Raw genomic sequence first — 18,192 nt, forward strand, 5'->3', positions numbered from 1 at the left:
TGTCCCGGGATTTTGGGGGTGGAAAGGTTGGATTTGGTGCAAAGAGCAAAAGGTCTCCTGGTGGTACGAGTAGTGTGGTGAGGACCCGCAGCTTGATCCAGAAATCCCTGGGATTTTTACTGGAGGCTGGGGGACAGTTATTGCTTGGAGGAAACTTCTAGCGGGGCGGGGGGCGGGGAGGAAGCATAATTCTGACAGTTTTGTTCATCATGGGTTTTTTTTGCATTAATTTAGATTTTTTGAAGATATTACATTAAAATATTTATCTTGTACCAGGTTTTTTTTTTTGGTGCCCCCTTATATTTTGCACCCAAAGTCGCCGCCCCAAGGAAAGGCATGAATAGATCCAACATTATATGAACCTCATGGCACCTACTGGCCTGTAGCCTTGATAGGAGGTGAGGGTCTGCCTTCTTTTCTTTCCTGAATTCCTTAATATCCACAATTTCCTGGTAACCATCCCTCCCAAATCCCCACCCCCAAGGCACCTCCAAGACCTATCATAGTGCAAATATTCAAAGATTATTCTTAAATCTTCACACCCCTCCTCCAGAATCTCTTCCAACATCCCTTTGCCTGGAGAAGTAAAAAACAAAGTTTGCATGTTAGCATCAGCCTCCCCCATTGGATGGCTGTTCAGGAAGGAGGATCAGCCCACCTCCTATTCCAGACCTGGTGGTACCACTCGCCAAGGATTTCATATCCGTGAATGTGGAATGCTTAGAACAGAACTAAGTGGGAACCAAAGTTAGGCATGGGGTTGTGAGGAGCAGAAATGAAATGGAGGGACTGAAAATCTTCAAAAAAGGGATTGAGTGTAGGGAGCGAGGAGATAGGATCCTGAGATAATCCAGATCCCTATGTGTAGACATGTATATACACAGGCAGTGAAGACAGACCAGGCTGACAGGGTATCTGTAATAAAGCAAACATAACAGCAGGTCAAGGGATGATGGGACTCAAACAAGCAGGGGATGGGGCAGTATCTCTTCAACTCCACAGACATTAACAAGCATCATCAAGACGCCTAAGAAGGCACGTACAGCTGCATTCATTGAATTCAAAGGTGTCATCCTGAGTGCTATGTGCTAGGTACAATGATATACCCTCGACATGAGTTTGCTCCATAAATCTCAGAGCTTTGAGATTTAATCTCTGTGTTTGGAGGAGTCCTATTTCCCACACTCCTATCTGGGCTGAGGCTTAGAGATGTGAAAATCCATCTAAATTATAAACTCAGTGGAAAAGCAAATCTAGTCACGCCCATCTAGGGAAGATGTTGGGTTAAAATTAACTCAGCATCAGATAAAAATCAGTTAAAAGGAAAAAAATTGAAAAAATATTCATTGAAATTAAAAGCCATACAAACTACCGTGTCACTGATGAGCCAAAGAAGAAACTGACCTGCAATCTATAAATTCATTGGAAGAAACAATAGTGAAAATACTTCAGATCTAAACCTGTGGAATGAGGCTCCCTCGGTGCCCAGAGATACCATCTTAAAAACAGTGCCAAAAAAAGTGCAAAAAGTTAAGCTCTATATACATCTATAGAAGGAATTTCTAGTTTGAATAAACTCAAAAGTTTAAATTAAAATGATCACATAAAGGGAAGAACAAAACTCCACAATTGGGGGGGGGTCACTCTAAATCACAGATGAGTCAAATCATTAAAAATTAATTTTCATTGAACGTTGATGACTAAAACTACAAACTAAGACTTACATACAGAATGAGGTCAAAACAGTGGTTAGAGGGAAATGTTTAGCTTGAAAGTAATCTATGACTTAGAAATTAAGGCAGAAAACTAAGGAGCTAGCAGGCACCTTTCAGATTAGAAAACCAAGAGAACAACAGGAAATGAGAGAAGGAAGAAATAATCAGATGAGCGAGGTGGTGGTGGGGCTTATGGGGATGCAGGAGGCAGGAAGAACGTAGAGTTTGTGTGTAAAGTCACTATAGAGACAGTCCTTAAGGAAGGGGGTGCACAAGCATCATGCTAGGTGCAGAAGGAAGAAGGTGACAGGTACCCCTGGAGGGTATATTCAGGGATTGGCATTGGATAAAAACACAAGAGAGTCAAGGGTGGAGCCTTTCCCATCCTGTGCACAGATGGAGGGCAGCATGGATGGTATCAGCAGGTGATGGGCACAAGAGGACAAATGGAGAGTCAAAAAAAAACAGGGAACAGCTCCTCAGGAAAGAGATGAGGAAAATGAGTGCAATCCTGCCCTCAGAAAGACACAGCGCTTAAATCCATGCATGTGGGAACTCCGGGGTTCAGGGTCTAGACTAGGAATCAGTCAAGAGACCACACCTCTGCTGTGTCACCTGCAGCCACAGGGTGGCGGGCAACACCTGCTGTAGCAGAGCTGGCCAGCAAGAGCAGCTAGAGCAGGAGAGGTGAGGGAGGATTCAGGAGAAGCCACCGCCTCCCAAAGGGCCCTGAGACCTGCTGGTCCCACACTGAGGACCCAGGGGGGAGGAGGCTCCACAGTGAAAGAAAAAACACAAAGGAAACATAATATTTCTTTATTTCCAAAGTAAAATATTTAATATATGTTCAGGTAGAGATGGGTACAGTGACAGAAAATAAGGTAGAGGAATCAGGTAGACACCACAGATATATAATGATGGATAAATAAATGATAAGTATGGGGAGTTTATCTACATACGCAGACTTTATATGTTCATAGAAATACTTATATTTATGCATTGCCCAGTAGAGATGTTTACACAAACTGCATTTACACTGTGAAGTCGACAAGAAGAAAGAGCAAAAATAAAACAGTTATAGACAGTGTCAGGCTCTCTGTTTTGTGGGAAGCTGTTATGAGAGGTTTGGGGATTCGATCGGAGACGTAAAAGACACTTTCCACTCCAAACAAATGGACCGAAGGTATATTTTATTACATAGAGGATAGTAAAGGCGATAGTCTGCAAACAGATCCAAATAGGTCAAATATTAAGAGGGAAAAAACATCAGCCCGACTGGAAAGGGAAAACACCCACATCGGCTGAAGAGAAATGACACAAATCAACCAGAAAGAGAAACACCAGGTTGACCGAAAAGAGAACACATCAAATCAATTACTTCATATCAAATCAATTACTTCACATCAAATCAGTTACTCACAACATCCACGCCCCAGTGCCGGGAGAGCCCTGTCAATCGACTGGCTGGGCAAGGATCACACGTCCTGGGCAAGGTGTCCCTTCCACAGGTGGAACTCTCCCCGGGTCTCAGTTTCCAGCAGTTTTTATACCATCAGTAATTTTCAGAGTAAGCAATTACAGAGTTTGCAGAGCAAGCATTTAGTGTTTCCATGCACAAAATGGTTATCAGTGGCATATGTGCACTGAGCCCCCTGGCTAACGACCCAGCCCAGTAGTTGCGCACGTGCATTGTTCTCTTTGGTTATCGTCTTAGCCCGGCACAGATGGCCAGTCCATTCTGGGCCAGGACGCTCCAAGAGCCTTGAAATGTTACAACTTGCAACTCTCTCCGTGGGAGAAAGGCCAGTTCCCGGGAAAAGGCCAGTTCCCACCACACAGAAAGCAGCTTTGTATTTCTTTTTTGTGCTGGTGGCTGTAGGTCAATGGAGCGGCCAAACATGGCTGTACTCATGTCAAGACATATTTGGCCGTGGCCGTCTCCATTAACCATAAGACACCATATGCACAGACAATGAACTTTGTACGCAAGTACATAAGGCACATCCAAGAATCTAAAATCCAATGACTACAATAATTATAAAACTATCTCGCAATAAAGGACCCAAACCCCAAGGTAACCAATCAAACAACCCCTTAGAATATGAAATGTTATTAACTTGATCTTGCAAATCATGTACAGCATCAAAGATAACATTAGATAAGATAACATTTAGGCCTAACAAATTAGCTTGCAGAAGTTCAGACCAGCCCCCATCACGGAGGGTAGCAGAAGGCAGGGTAATAGAGAAATTATAATTAGTTTTCCGTGACTGGTCAGATATAGGCTTATACTGAGAGATTGCTTGATGTTTTTGAGACCAAATTTTTTGGCCATTTATAGTCTAGGTTATAGGTCCCACTGGTGTAGAGCAGTTGGTCCAGCAGTGCAGGGTCAAAGGTTGTCCTATGGAGACATTAGTTGGCATGTAGGTCTGCAGCAGACATGGAAGTGCAGCACAGCATAGCAAACACAGCAGGAATATCTATTCATGCAAAGAAACAGAATTTTTAGGAACATGATATAATTGTTTATTTCCTGGATACATTATTATGAGCGTTGCAGTGGGCCCTTGGGCCATTACTTCTGTGGCATGTGGAGCCGCATTGGGTGGATGTGTCACCCACATCTTTGCTCCAGGTTTTTATCCATCTGTAGACCCAAATCTTTGCATTTCTCTTTTAGTTAATTCATTTGGAGGTTGTCTTTGTGACACATTTGGAGTCAGGAGGGGAAGCACCAATAATTGTTTTATTTGTTCCCCAGACTCTACAGTTAGTATTGTGTCACTATCATTATATAATATAAATTTTATTTTTCTTTGGTAATCTGGATCAATAACTCCTCCTAGTACATCAATATCTTTTGCTGTCAGTCCAGAGCGTCCTTTTAACAAACCAAAGGTATTTTTGGGAAATTGTACCCCTATCCCAGTAGGGACTATAGACTGCTTCTTAGGGGGCAATTGAATAGAATGAACAGTAGATAAATCTAATCCAGTCGCTTCGGCCGTGGCACGAAAAGGCGGTTTAGTAGACTGAGTCAGGAGCCAATAGGTTAAGGTCATAAACTCATGGGTGGCGGCTGCCACTTTTGTAATCTTTGCTGGTAACAACCTTGACAGAGGAGTCTCATTAGGGCCTAGTGGCCTGTTATTTAACATATTTAGAGCAGTACTTAGATGGTTGTGTCACCCCTTTAATGAGCCATGACTGAGTTTCCTCAATTGTTGTTTAAGCAATCTATTTATTCGTTCTATGAGGCCTGCAGCTTGGGGGTAATAAGGTATATGATAAATCTATTTTATATAATTTTTTTTGGTATAGGTTTGAATCAACTTACCTGTAGAGTGGGAACCGTTGTCACTCTGAATTTGCCTTGGTGTTCTATAATATAACTTGATTATATCTAATAATTTTATGGCACTCTGTTGGGTGGCCACTTTAGCTGGTATAGCCAATAAATAACCAGAATATGTATCAACAGCAGTGCAGGCATAAGTATAGCCACAAGAATTTGGCAATGGTCCAATAAAATCTATTTGCCAGGTATGGGCGGGAAATAATCCCTTTTGGATATGACCTTGGTAGGGGTGTGGAACTCCCCGTTTATTTAATTGTTGGCATAATTGACACTGTTGTACTGCAGTGGCAATATCATCGTGAGTGACAAGGATTTTCCTTTGTTGTGCCCACCTGTATGACGCTTGTTCTCCCAAGTGTCCACTCTTTTCGTGGACCCATTGTGCTAAGCCTGGGTTGTGCGTTGCATGAATCTGCACCAGCTGATTAGCATGAGAATTATGCTTTCGTTCTGCAGAAATTAAAGAACTGTGAGCATCAACATGAAATACAGTGACAATAGTGTTTTGACATCATAATCATATGTCTTCCCATAATTTTTTTCCCCATATTTCTTTATCATTAATTTTCTAATCATGTTTTTTCTATTGTGGCATCTACGTTGCTAAACCTTGTGCCACTGCCCACGAATCAGTATATATATGACATTGTTGCCCCTGTTCTTATTGAAGTGCCTGATACATCGCATAGAGTTCAGCATATTGGTTATTCATATTATCTCCGGTGGTGACAATTGTTTGTTGGGTGGATGGGTTATAGGCAATCGCTTTCTATTTTCGTGAGCTTGATATCATTTTGGCAGAACCATCTGTAAACCACGTATGGTTTTGTTGTTTTTTAGTCAATTGATCATATGAGACACCCCATTTAACAGGAGATTTTGTTATATCAGTCTTAGGTGACACAGTTGGCTTACTGCTATATTGAGACACTTGTTCATGCAATAGAGACAACCCCTTTGGGCCAGGTTTGGCCCGGTCTTGAATATACTATTTCCATTTGATAATATTAAATTTTTGTGCTTGTCCAATTTTATGAGTAACAGGCATGCTATGAATCCATTGCATGATGGGTATTTGAGGTCGTATAATTACCTCATGTCCCAGGGTAAGGCTTTTTGAGTCTATTAGAGCCCAGTAGCAGGCTAACAACTGTTTTTCAAAAGGATTATATCTTTCACTGGAACAGGGAAGTTTGTGACTCCAAAATCCCAGAGGATAACGTTGGGCACCTTGTTTTTGCCATAGACTCTAGCTGGCATACTGATCAATGACATCTACCTGTAACTCAATGGGTCCCGGTTTAATTGGCCATAGATCTAAAGCAGTCTGAATAGCATGTTTGGCTGCTTCAAAAGCTTCTTTTTGTTTCATTTCCCATTTAAATTTATATTTTTTCTTGGTAACTTTATATAAAGGTGCAAGGAGCCGACTTAAATGTGGAATATGTGCCCTCCAAAATCCAAATAATCCAATAAATTTTTGTGCTTCCTTTTTGTTATGAGGTGCTGCAAAATTTAATATCTTTTGTCTAGCTTTAGGTAAAATTTTTTGTTTTTCATTATTCTAAAGTACTCCCAAAAATTTAACATTTGAACTTGGGCCCTGAATTTTAGCTGGATTAGTTTTCTATCTATCCTCCTCAAGTGTGTCCATTATTTTTTCTAACTGTTGTTGTACCTTTTCTTCTTCATTTCCTTGGATCATAATATCATCTATATAATGTACTATTTGGACATCATCAGAAGCAGGTACCTTTGCCAAGGTCTCAGCAACCTGTCGATGGCAGATAGTGGGGTTATGCACATATCCCTGAGGAAGTCTAGTAAAGGTATATTGTTGTCCCAGCCAAGTGAAAGCAAACTGTTTTTGGACACTTTTAGGTATAGGTATGGTGAAAAAGGCATTAGCCAAGTCTATGACTGCATACCAAGTGCCTGGATAACATTGCACTTTTTCTATGAGAGTAATCAAATCAGGGACGGCCGCTTGAATAGCCGGAGTCACTTTGTTTAGCTCTCTGTAATCTACAGTCATTCTTCATGTCCCATCACCTTTTTTAACAGGCCAGATAGGATTATTCCAGGCTGTAGTTACTCTGCGAAGGACTTTTACAGCCAAATAATCTTTTATGGTCTCAGATATTTCTTGTTGTCCTCCAGGGATGTGATACTGTCTTTGATTGATCACTTGCGTGGCAGGTGGAATTTCTACTTTATGATGCAAACATCTCACAATTACAGCATTAATATGAAAAGACAAAGCTCTAATAGCAAATTGGTATTGTCCATCAGCCAAATTTAATGTCAATCTTTTTAGAATATCAATCCCAATTATATATTTTGGTATTGGTACAATCATAATTAGATATGTGCGCCGGGGTAGTTGCCCAATTTGCATAGAAAGATTAGTGGTAACTGCCTGGATTTCTTTTCCTCCCAATCCAGTTATCAGAATTGATGTACCTTGAAACTTAGTTGGATTTCCATAGATAAGGGTGGCCTCTGCCCCTGTATCTATAAGTGCCTTCACACTAGTTGTAGATCTATTTTTCTAAAATATTTTAATTGGTACATGTGGTCTAATATCTTTTCTTATAGTGGCACTAATCGATACAGAGGTTTGGCCTTCCCCTCAATCACATAAGTCAGCAAGAAGAGGATCCAAGGGAGGAGGTGGTGCACTAGGTGCAGTAGGCACTGGGTTGGAAGCATTCTTTATATTGTCCCTTCTGTTCACTTGTTTTACATTCAGCCCTTTTTCTTTATATAGTTTCCATAATTTTCTAGTGTCAACTCCATCAATCTGGTCTTTAGGTACTCCTGCCTGGAGTAGGGCCAAAAACATATCACCTCGAGTTATTTTATCTTTTTTAAAGAATGTTTCTCTTTTTTCTCTTCTTGGAGAGTTTTCAGTTGTCTGTCAGTCTCCCAAGTCTGCTAGCTGCATAATCTTATCTGTAAGTGTTGATATAGGGCTTTCAGTTTCATTCATGAGAAGGGTTGTAATTATTTGTTTGTATGCCGGAGGTGCAGTTTTTATCAACTTGTTTCGCACCTGGACACTTAAAGTCATTTCATTTAAAGCTTCATCACACCCCAGAAACACAGCCTGTTTCATGGTTTCTTCTCTCATCTTTTGGACATAATCTTTTAAAGTATATCAGGGTCTATTAGTGTCTGGCCACATATCATCCGTGGGGTATTTATCTTGAGCTCCTTTTATTGCAAGAGCCAATAAAGTTGTATCATCAGTGTCTTGTCCACGATCATTTGGGGGGTGAGCATTCATGCTCCAGTCTCTGAAAGCTCCCCGTATTACTGGATCATTGGACAAAATTATAAATTTAAAAGCATCTCCTGCATCCAGATTAATTCCTGTAGCGCCCATATCATATAGGCGAACAAGCCAGGTTATGATGGCTTCTCTAGGCTTTTGTGTAGCCCGGGCTAAAATATCAGAAATTTTTTGTTGGTTAAAATCCTCAATCATATCTTTCCTTACAGGATGATTACCATCCATTTCCATCCGCCGCCGGCGAAGAGGACGTGCCTCTGTGCGTTTGGGTGGTTTTTCCTCTTCCTCATAATCAGTTTTAGAATCATCATCTCAGATATCATCATCCCATGTGTCCGGGTCCCACTTAGGACCGGCCGATGCTATGGCCATATGAACTTTTCGTTCATTTATCTTTCCTCTCCTCTTTCTATATTTATATTTGGCAACTCTTACAGCAGTCTTTTCTGCTATAGCTTGGTAGTTATGAGCCTGATCTCCCAGTGCAAGATATTGACATTGAATCATAGCCAAACGAGACTGCAAATCTAAATTTTCTTTTTCCGAGAGTGCCTTCTCTTTTTGTATCTTATCCCTATCTTCTATAGCCCGGCGATAAGCAGTCAATAAACACCAACCCCGCCGTGCCAAAAAGGAAACATCATCTTTTGCTTTCCTCTCCACTGTCTGCAAAGCTTTGGTCACATCCAAAGGTTCAAATCGTCGCAGACGAGCATCCCAAGCTTTATATAGCCCTGACTTATGAGCCCACTCCCCAGCCAGAGTGCAAAAGGGAGGGTCCTCCCATCCTGGAATTTCTTCCACCTTGACTTCAGGCAACTGTAAATCTGAATATTCTTTTTCCAAGAGTGCCTTCTCTATCTGTATCTTATCCCTATCTTCTATAGCCCGGCGACATTCCGTTTTCAAGAGTGCCTTCTCTATTTGTATCTTATCCCTATCTTCTATAGCCCGGCGATATTCCGTTTCCAAGAGTGCCTTCTCTGTCTGTATCTTATCTCTATCTTCTACAGCCCGGCGACATTTCGTTTCCAAGAGTGCCTTCTCTGTTTGTATCTTATCCCTATCTTCTATAGCCCGGCGATAAGCAGTCAACAAACATCAACCTCGCCGTGCCAAAAAAGAAACATCATCTTTCTCTTTCCTTTTCATCGTCTGCAAAGCTTTGGTCACATCCAACGGTTCAAATCGTCGCAGACGAGCATCCCAAGCTTCATATAACCCTGACCTATGAGCCCACTCCCCAGCCAGAGTGTAAAAGGGAGGGTCCTCCCATCTTGGAATCCCTTCCACCTTGGCTTCAGTTACCTTTCGTTTGAATAGGAAAGGCATCTCCTTAATTGAATCCTGCTCACAGCGCCAATTATGTTATGAGAGGTTCGGGGATTCGATCGGAGACGTAAAAGACACTTTCCACTCCAAACAAATGGACCGAAGGTATATTTTATTACATAGAGGATAGTAAAGGCGATAGTCTGCAAACAGATCCAAATAGGTCAAATATTAAGAGGGAAAAAACATCAGCCCGACTGGAAAGGGAAAACACCCACATCGGCTGAAGAGAAATGACACAAATCAACCAGAAAGAGAAACACCAGGTTGACCGAAAAGAGAACACATCAAATCAATTACTTCATATCAAATCAATTACTTCACATCAAATCAGTTACTCACAACATCCACGCCCCAGTGCCGGGAGAGCCCTGTCAATCGACGCGGCTGGGCAAGGATCACACGTCCTGGGCAAGGTGTCCCTTCCACAGGTGGAACTCTCCCCGGGTCTCAGTTTCCAGCAGTTTTTATACCATCAGTAATTTTCAGAGTAAGGAATTACAGAGTTTGCAGAGCAAGCATTTAGTGTTTCCATGCACAAAATGGTTATCAGTGGCATATGTGCACTGAGCCCCCTGGCTAACGACCCAGCCCAGTAGTTGCGCACGTGCATTGTTCTCTTTGGTTATCGTCTTAGCCCGGCACAGATGGCCAGTCCATTCTGGGCCAGGACGCTCCAAGAGCCTTGAAATGTTACAACTTGCAACTCTCTCCGTGGGAGAAAGGCCAGTTCCCGGGAAAAGGCCAGTTCCCACCACACAGAAAGCAGCTTTGTATTTCTTTTTTGTGCTGGTGGCTGTAGGTCAATGGAGCGGCCAAACATGGCTGTACTCATGTCAAGACAGAAGCACATGAGCACAGCTTCTCCCCTCCCTTCTGAACGCCACTACTGCCTGCAGCAGGAGGTGGCAAATCACAGCCTGGGCCATCCCTCCCAGAATGTCACAAACGTAGACATACATACCACAGAACTCACTAGAAACCAAAGCCAGGAAGAGCAGGGGCTGTAGAAGACGGATTCAAGTAGGAGGGACCAGAAAACTCCAGGAGAGGGCACTGGGGGGTGGGGATCCCAAGAGGATCCAGATGCCTGTGGAAGGGCCAGGCGGTGAGCAGACACCTGTGTCAGTTACTAGGTTAGCGTGAACTCAAACATCATCTAATACAATGCTTCTCAAATTTGGGTGCAACAGACCCACCTGGAAGGCTTATTAAACAGATTGCTGGGCCCCACCCCAGAGTTTCTGATTCAGTGGTCTGGGTGGGGCCTGAGAATCTGCATTTCTAACACATTTCCAGGTGACACTGTGCTGCTGGTCCCAGGAGCACACTATGATCTAAGCTAACACCAGGTCAGGGGGAGGTGCTGACGAGCAAAGCAGCAGCAGAAGGGACTTGAAGTTTGTAAGGGCTTCTCTGTAAACTCCTCAAACATAAAATCCTTCAAGACACAGAAAGAGCATTTACAGCATCATGTCTACAAATACAAGGAACCACTCAGGGAGTGTTCTGTCAGCTAGAGTGATGGGCCCGACCAGTGTCCCCATGTTAACCTTCCAGAAAAACCTGTGACCCTGGTGCTCTGAAAACTCCTACTTTCACCCTCCCTCATTGGAGTCTGACACCCTGTTTCCTGATAACACTCCATTACCCCACAGGAAAGAACATTATCGATATACCCATTTTTATGGACTTTCCTAGGTAAAAATAACTATCATGCAAGTAGAAATGTTTAAAAATAAATTTTTATTTTTGATATAAAAGAACACAAAATTCTACATCAGTTTAATGGAAACCCTAAAATACACAGAGGAGATATAAAAATAATTATCAAAAATATTCGATGAGGCAAAGCAATACTCAGAGTGAGATCTTATATCCTAAAATATATATATATCTATATATGCTATTTTAAAAATCAAGGCAGAAACATAAGGGGCGCTATACTCACCTCTAAATTTATGCTTTCTAGTTTAACTAACTCTGAAGTTAATTTGGAGATCCATCAAGAAAGATACATGAAAAAAATGGGAAAAGCGTCTAAGTCAACTAATAGGTCAAAGAAAATAATCATTAGGAGGTGACCACAAATAAATGCCCAACCAAGACAAAAAGAATTGTCACCTCTTATGGGAAAAGGCTGAAATGGGGGTTAGAGGAAAACCGGGCCCTTAAAGGAATGTAAGACAGAAGAAATCAGGTAAGAATGTTAAGAAATTGGAAATGATTTTCCGTGTTAGAAAAAGAACATGACAAATAGAGAGAGGAGAGAGGGAGAGAGGGAGGCAGTAGTCACAGACTCTAAGGGTGTGGGGGTCGATGAGAATAACGGGGGCAGGAAGAGAGATGGAGTCTGTACAAAAAATCATTCTCTAGAGCTGTGCTGTCCAAGAAGGCAGCCACTCACCACATGTGGCTATGAGCACTTGAAATACGGTGAGTGCCAATGGAGAAATGCTGTAAGTGGAAAATACACTCTAGATTTTGAAGACACGCTATAAAAAAAAGAATGCCAATTAACTCACTAATGAGTTTTATATTGATTAAATGTTGAAATCATAATATTTTTGATATATTGGGTTAATTAAATATATTAAAATTAATTTCATCTGTTTCTTTTTAATTTCTCTAAAGTGGCTACTAGAAAACTTGCGATTTCATATGTGGCTCACATTATATTTCCATTGAAAAGTGCTGCTCTGGAGAGAAATAGTCTCTAGGGAGGTAGGAACTTGGGGACCACAATAAAGGTGGACGGAGGGAAGTGCCAGACACCCCTGGTGAGTACCATCAGTTGCTCACAGTGGGGGACACAGGAGAGATTCAGGTGTGGAAACGTCCCCATCTATGCAGAGCAGGCGGGTCAAATGGGTGTCACTAGTGGGTGCTGGGCTGACATGCAAAACTACTTAGTTTTACAAAGATTTTTAAGAGATACTGTTAAAATACTGACAGCTCACAGAACAAATCATAATAAAAACAAGAAAATACAAAGGAACAAGTGATATATAAATACCCAACATTAAAACTGGCGGCTAAGAGGGTCCCACCTCTCTGCCCGCTCCCACCCCCATAAAAGTACCAACTGTAAGAGAACTGAAGCTCCCCATCAATAAGCTGAGATTGTGAGAATGTTTCTTTTTGGAGCAGGAACCTCATTTCCCCAACTGAATTGAAGGTGCCCTCTACTGTCATCTCTCTGTTATGCCCTTTCTGATTAAAAGTTACCTCTAATGTTAAGTTAGCAATCAGTAACAGAGGGAAAACTAAGGGAAAACCTAATTTGGAGGTTTAAGAAAACAAAATTCAAAATTCACTGCTAAGGAGAATGAATCTTCATGGGAAATATAAAATACTTTTTCATGAACATTAAAGAAAATTCTAACAACAAAAACTTTCGGAATTGGGGTAATCCAAATGAGACTTTAATCCCCCTAAAGGAATTTTAATTTCCCATCGAGAGTACTTTACAGCTAGGGGTGGAAAATTATCTTTACAGCTTTTCACAAAGGATCGAAACTAAATATCCAAGATCAGGTCTTCCCACTCCGACAGGAACTGGTCCTGAGAATAGAAGAGGCATCCAGGATCTCGACCTAGAAACTACCAGGGATCTGGAATATTCCCTCAGGGGATATCCATGATGGAAACCTGGCAGCAATCATAAAACAAACATACAAACAAAACCAGACAGCTCTTGTGATACGGTTGGAGCCTGAGGTCTTCAGCTGGGTCATTTTCTATCCTGGGGTCTGAATAAGCCAATTATAACCCCTTAAAATGATGTGAACAACATGAAAGAGAAGAAACTGGGAGAGAAAGACAGAGGAGAAGTTGAAAGGGAGTACTTGCTTTTCCACTCCAGCCTTCAGGGCTCCTCGCTGCTGGGAGGTCCAGTCCCATCTCTAGACCAAGAAACAGGAGGATTTTAGAGTGATTAGTGGTTTCTCTATTATCTATAGTTATTAAAACATTCTGAATTGTTCATGTAAAAAAATAACAAAACCATCACAGGTGACTAAGACTAACAGGTAGACTATAACACATATACTATCTCCCAATTACCTACCCACAAGCTGAAGGATTTTAAACAGTTAGGGTCATTGTCTCTATTATCACCATGATATCAGGTCACAACCAAACCGCAGGTGCCACATAGACTGGAGGTCTCAACTGAAATCAATACGCTGTGCACGGACAAGCACTGAGCTTACCCAGTGGGTGGCACACCAGGAGGCGACACGCGTATCTGAGCACAATAACCCAAGAGAATTTACTATCACACAGTCAGGAAGGGATGCCCACTATGAAATGTTTATGCAATAAAGTTGTAGTTGGGAGGGAGGTAGGAGACTCTAGGGATGGGCTGGGAAGTGGGTCCTGAGAAACTCCACATCCTGGTAGAGGTAGGGGGTAGGCAATCAGGCTTTGAGGAGACACACAAGTCAAAATTACATCTATGCAAACTCACACAATTAAGATCACACCAGGTCGAGTGAAGTGGGTTAGGAATGACACAAAGCAGAGGAAGAAATTGAAAATGTGAAGGGGCTTCTCTGTAAACTGTTAGGGGAGTAAATACCAGCCACAGCTCCAGGAAGTGTTTATAGCAGCATTTCTTCAATTAACAGGGCAAAGGTGGGAGCAGCAAGGACCAGATGAAGGCCAGGCACTGCTCCTAGGTCATCAATGTGAACAGGCAGCCAGCCACTCTGGATGCCATCATTTTCCCCATGATGAATCAAAGGCATAGAGAGGTTCATTGGTGGGTTCAAGGTCAGACAGCTAGTAAATAAGGTGGGACCTGGGATTTGAATGAGGCTGTTGGCCTCCCAGGCCTGTGCCTCATGCTCAATGACAAAAAATCAACCTCACTTAGTAATAAGTGCAAAGAAAGTATCTCTCCACATCCCTCAAGTTATTCTTTTTGGTTGGCATTTGTTCTGTGAGCTAGACGTGAGAGAAGAAAATGAAAACTCAGGAAAGTAAACACACTTCTAAACTGATGGATGGTCTCTTTGACCATCCAAATGCAACGTACACAATGACGAAAATGCCACTTGGCAAAACCAGTAAAATGAGTTTTGCTCATTATGCTGAAAGTCTGGCTTACAAAGAAACTTGCCTTCAAATGCACCCAAGACAGAAGAACAAGGCTGGGAAAGAAGCTCCTAACCTCTATGAAGGTGAGAGTAAGACAAGTACAAACAGAAGGAAATCAGACCAAAAAAAGGTCACAGATCAATCTCTAAAACACTGCTGAGTACAAAACAAATTAGAAAGTCCCTCCTTGACCAAAAAACCAGGGCAGAAACTGGGCACCTCAAATCGCAGGAGGCCTGAGCCCATTCTATGTTCGAGACCCTTCTGACATCTGGGAGTCCTTGAACCCTTCTCAGAATAATGCTATAAAATACATGAAATAAAGTGATAGCATTTCAAACCACAGAGAAATGCAGCCATCACAATATTAAAAAAATTTTTTTTGATATATTAATAGACCTGTCACCGTAGAAGTTGAAAAAAAATGGCTGCACATTGCTTGACACTCCTCCCATGGAGAGGTGGGGTCTATGTCCTGTCCCCTTGATCCTGAGTGGATTTGTTGTTTTTAACCAACAGAGTACAGTACAGTTGAAGTGACTCTAGGTAACTTACAAGGCTGAATCACCACAGACCATGCAGCTTCCACCTTAATCGCTGCAACACTCACCTTTGGAACCCTGTGCCATGTAGGTCTGACTACCCTGAGACTTCCTCTGAGGAAGCCAAGGCCATATGGAGAAGGCATGTGTAGGCACTCCTATGGACAGTCCCAGCTGAGCCCAGGCTTCCAAACATCCCAGCCCAGGCACCAGACATGAGGGAATGAGCCTTCAGATGGTTCCAGCTTCTAGCTGTTGAGTCTTCCCCGTTGAGGCCACAGACGTTGTGGAACAGAGACAAGCTTGCCACGTCTGTGCCCTGTCTGAATTTCTGATCCCTACAGAATCCGTGAGCATATAATAAAATGGTTGCTTGAGCCACGAAATTTCGGTGTAATTTCTTATGCAGTAATAGTTCCTGGAACAGCCACTTTAAGACATTAGTAACAATATTCAGTGGCAGGTCATCATTAAGAACCGTCATTGGGAAGCAGTGACCACCATACAGGCTATTTGGAGATGCTGTAATATGACATAAAAACTGCTCTGGACTCCACTGCTAACAAAGCCCCATACTTGAGGGGCCTACATTCAGGATGGAAGGAAACACTCCATTTCAGTTAGAGGAGAATGAAAATTTAGATGGGAATTTCTCATGGACCCCTAAAATGTGGCTCATGGAACTGGGGGTAAAAGAACTCATAGTTAGCCCATGGAACTGGGAGTAAGAACCTACGAGTTAGAGGGAGCCAACGGCATCAAGGCTGGTCATGAAGGAGCTGAGGGTCTCTAACTCAAGTTTGGACAAGAAAAGAGGGAGGAAAGAAAAGAATGATAGCTCAGCAGGGAGGTCAGAGAGATATCCAGTCATGGTTTCCAGACACCCAGAAAAGGGGACACCAACCTGAGTAAAGGATTCAGTATGAAGATGTGGAGAAACAGCAGTGGGAAACTTTAGTGGCCAATGCTGGATATTTCCACAGCTCTCACATAACAAAAACTTAGTTTAATTTTAGGTAAATGTCAGGAGCAGAAGGATGCTGAGAATTAAGGACAAGACCATGAAGAGTGTGGGGGCTGCTTTATAAAGCCCCAGATCTCCACACCTCATGAAGATAGGGACCTGAAGCCCACATGAGGTCTCTCATCCAAACCTATGAACTAAATCCTGTGAAAATAGAGATCCACCAAGTAGCATTTTAAAGGAGTTGGGAAGGTAGTGTTATTACCATTAAAAGAGTCAAAACAATGATTATATTTTTCAAACAAAATCCCCAAACCTCTTTAACTGACTGTTCTTTTCACAAAAAACACTCTCTATCTGCCAGAAAAATAAGATTTTAAAGGAATTGGGGAATTATTACCAATAGTAAGACATCAAAATCAGGAACTTACTTTCCTTCAAAAAAAAAAAGTTCAAAGTGACTTGCTGTGCCTTTCACAGCAATTTCTCATGAGAAGTTGTTAAAACAACCAAGACTATAAATTGGTTTTATTAACAACGACGAAAAAATCCCAAGCCACTGTAACTGGCTGTCCTTATCACAGACAGTCCACTGAATAACACAGCTGGCGCGGATGGAATTTTTAAAAGATTGGGGCTCTACACTATTATTAACATAGTCTAAACCAGTAATTTATTTTATTTAATAAACTTGAACCCGTAGCCCCCCCCCCCCCGCAGAGCATTCTGCAAAACACACCTGCAGAAAAATAAGAGAGCGTTTTGTCCCGGTAGGCTGAAAAATCCCCGTTTTGACCTTTAATCCCGAGGCCCTGCGTGGCGGAGCCGGGAACCCGTGTGGCTCAGCCCGAGCGCGGGCGTCCACCAAGTCGGGTGGAAGGGGGAGGGCCGGCGGCTTTCCGGTTATACCACTCGGCTTCCGAGACCGAGTCCCGCTTCCCGCCGCCACGAGAGCCGATTCCCCAGTCGCGCACGACGAAGCCGGAGGACTTCACTGCCGCGCAGCCCCCAAGCGTCCCACGTCCGGTGGCTTCTCGCCAAGACAACCCAACGCTGCAGAACCAAGTGCACCGTACTCTGCTAAGACTGCATCCGCCGGCCCGCGGCTCCGTGTTGGGGGGGCTTCCGGAAAAGGTGGCCAAGCGGAAATACAGTCAGCTGTTACTAGGCAGGATTCCGTTTCCAGGCAACGCCGAGGCGAAAGTGAAGAATGAAGAGATCTTCAAATATAGACAGAGCTCTTAGCCAATAGATGCGTAAGGGTGGGGAGGGTTCGTCCCACGTTGGCCAATGATAAGCGTTTGCGGCCGACCCGCCTACAGACAATAACAAAAGGTTTTCTTGGGGGTTGCCGCGCCAGAACGCCTGCTCTTGGCGCCCACCCCGGACTTGGCAGTTGCCCTTTGCGAGCCTGGCTGCACCTTCTTCTCGGAGATTTGCACCGGGCGGTGGAGACCCTCCGGACTTGTCCATGTTCCACGACCCCGTCAACACTGAGACTCGACTTGCATACAGCCGTTCTCATTATCCATGGGCTAATAAATCATAAATAATAAAATAAAGGAATGGACAAGGGAGATATTAATGCAGGAAATCAAACAGACGCTTTCAGTGGAGGGCCCCTTCTTTGCAAAACCGCATTTAGGGGCAAGTTGCACGTTTCTAACCAGCAATCAGAGGACAGAGCGGGCAGGCAGCAGGGCTTTGCGTTTAATTCAATTTACTTGTCAGTCAAGTCGCAGGGTTTGCAGGCATTTCAGCCTTCTACAGTCTATCTCAGGAGCGCAGCGCTGCGCTACAGGCAACCGCAACCGACTGGTTTAATTTCAGCAAACTCTTTGTGTGGGGATCTGGAATTCTCTTTGGAGGGAAATTTCAAA

The 18,192-nt window shown here is 42.9% G+C and overlaps 1 long non-coding RNA gene across 1 annotated transcript; it reads right to left on the reverse strand.

Annotated features, from left to right (window-relative positions):
• Positions 1 to 3,161: 3,161 nt before the first annotated feature.
• On the reverse strand, positions 3,162 to 17,480 carry LOC147912897 (uncharacterized). Its single transcript, XR_015549580.1, has 4 exons — positions 17,052 to 17,480; positions 13,556 to 13,608; positions 5,409 to 5,526; positions 3,162 to 4,198 (listed from the first exon to the last, which is right to left on the reverse strand). It is a non-coding gene; the product is annotated as an uncharacterized LOC147912897 (long non-coding RNA).
• Between the last annotated feature and the right edge of the window lie 712 nt (positions 17,481 to 18,192).

Source organism: Ceratotherium simum, chromosome 33 (genome assembly GCF_057802395.1).
Source record: "Ceratotherium simum simum isolate JZ-2026a chromosome 33, ASM5780239v1, whole genome shotgun sequence".
NCBI classification, from domain to species: domain Eukaryota; kingdom Metazoa; phylum Chordata; class Mammalia; order Perissodactyla; family Rhinocerotidae; genus Ceratotherium; species Ceratotherium simum.